We start from the raw sequence: 2,487 nt of genomic DNA, 5'->3' as shown, positions 1-2,487 counted from the left end.
AAATATAAGGGAAACAAATGAACACATTACAAACAATAGCACAATAAATAAATAGAACAGTTTGTAGGTGATCAGGTACAGAAATTGAATAAACAAATGTAATATTGTCACTGTATAAATGTATAAATTAAATATAGATGAATCATTGGTAATGCTACAAAAGTTAATCAGTCAAGAGCATTGAGTGTTTGTTTTAGTATTTAGTATTAACATTAAGTACACTGACAGCAGTGAGGTCACTTTAGATGTGCATGCGTGACTGTTTTCGAGGATATGCTCCAAGACATATTTTATTATTATTGTCCAGCCCTGGTTAAGTACTTTTTTTTTCTTCCCTCAAAGTCTCAAGGCTACAGTTAAGTGCAAATCAATGTTTTTAATACACACTAAATTAATCCAAACTAAAAACCCAAGTGTGAGATTTTTTATATTGCTTTAATGTTCTGTACAGCTGATATTGACATGACACTAAGTTTGACATTTAATTTTACAGCGATCAGTTGCCCCACATTTACAAGATGGTTCATTGGACCTCTTCTCATAATTTTAAGTAAGTATTCAGAGACTCAGCCTTATGGGTAGTACTATCGTCTTATTATAGCGACCATCAAACAAAAATAACTCGCACAAAATATACTTAAGATTTGATAGATGTTTAAAATAACTATTTAACTGTTTAAAATAAAAGTATCAAAAGACTGAAAAGAATACGCTAATGTGATGTTTCTATCAGGAGTCAGGTTTGATCTTTGTCTCTCTTTTCTAACTTTTGCTCTTTTTTTCTATTGGCTGCGCTCAGCTGATTGTTTCTTCTTTAGTGTGCTTTGTTTCGTTGAGAGATTATTTTGTACTGTCTGCTCATACATGTGTCCTGTCCTGTCATATCAAGATCCTACTTGTGTCCACCTATATTAATGGCTTGCTATTTGATTTAGCTCCGTCTTGTTCTCTGCCCAGTTTTACCTGCCTGCTGCACATCATTCTCTGTCCCCGGATTGTCTGCCTGGTTTTGACTTGTGCCTGCCGACTGGTTTCTGCGCTTGCCTTTTCCTCTGGATCTTTATTGGGCTGTTGATGTCTGCCGAGTCCGACCTTCCCGTCTGCACTCCCCTGTCCGCCGTGTTCTCCAGTCCCGAGTCCGCCTCATCAGCCGGTGACCTGCTGACTGTCTCAGCTGCTTTTCTTTTGTTCAGCAAACGTTCTCAAATGCCTTTTTTTTTTATAGCTTTTTTATTTGTAGTCCATTATATTTGAGCTAAATATAATTCATATAACGTACTTTTTTTTTTTTAAATGTATGTTTTGGTAGTGTATGCAATAGAAATGTATGCAGTGTTTTAATAAAGTTGGATTATATGAACTTGTATGGCATTTTTCCTCTTTAAAGTTTCATAGCAGGTTTTACGTTAAAAAGAACAATTAATGATTAACAGTATTTGAAAAAGTATTACATATTTATCTTGTGTTTGATTATTAAGAGATTCGCCACAAAAAAAATACAAAATAAAATAAGATGCAGAAAAGGTAATATATATATAATCTGGCATAAAAATAAATGTGGTCGGAACGTCGTCTCGCAGTTGCTGAATGTCGCGTAACATCGTTGCTACAGCCCTTTCGCGTCTTACAATTCAACGTTGCTACAATGTCGGGAGCACGTAAGACAGCAACGTTGCCACAGTAAAAATGGAACGTGGCAGCGACATTGCCACAGTAAAAATGGAACGTGGCAGCGACGTTGCCACAGTAAAAATGGAACGTGGCAGCGACGTTGCCACAGTAAAAATGGAACGTGGCAGCGACGTTGCCACAGTAAAAATGGAACGTGGCAGCGACGTTGCCACAGTAAAAATGGAACGTGGCAGCGACGTTGCCACAGTAAAAATGGAACGTGGCAGCGACGTTGCCACAGTAAAAATGGAACGTGGCAGCGACGTTGCCACAGTAAAAATGGAACGTGGCAGCGACGTTGCCACAGTAAAAATGGAACGTGGCAGCGACGTTGCCACAGTAAAAATGGAACGTGGCAGCGACGTTGCCACAGTAAAAATGGAACGTGGCAGCGACGTTGCCACAGTAAAAATGGAACGTGGCAGCGACGTTGCCACAGTAAAAATGGAACGTGGCAGCGACGTTGACACAACGTAAATGTGTTTGTTGGGTTAAAGCTCACCTGCCTGTAGCTTCCTAATAACCTTTCAGATTCTGATTAGCTTCTTCAGGTGTGTTTGATTAGGGTTGAAGCGAAACTCTGCAGGGCTGCGGCTCTCCAGGACCGACGTTTGCCACCCCTGCGCTATGGAATAAAAAATAAAAGGAATTTGCAGCTTTTTATCTTACCATTTTTTTCTCCGAATTGCGAGATATAAACAATGCGAGTTATAAACTTTATAACTCACAATTCTTTGCATTGTGTTGAGCTGTATCTTGCAATTCGGAGAAAAAAAAGTCAGAATTGTGGAATAAAAAGTCGCTATTTATTTATTA

Source organism: Sinocyclocheilus grahami, unplaced genomic scaffold, assembly GCF_001515645.1.
Source record: "Sinocyclocheilus grahami isolate Dianchi unplaced genomic scaffold, SAMN03320097.WGS_v1.1 scaffold679.1, whole genome shotgun sequence".
Lineage (NCBI taxonomy): Eukaryota > Metazoa > Chordata > Actinopteri > Cypriniformes > Cyprinidae > Sinocyclocheilus > Sinocyclocheilus grahami.
This window is presented reverse-complemented; position numbering follows the sequence as displayed.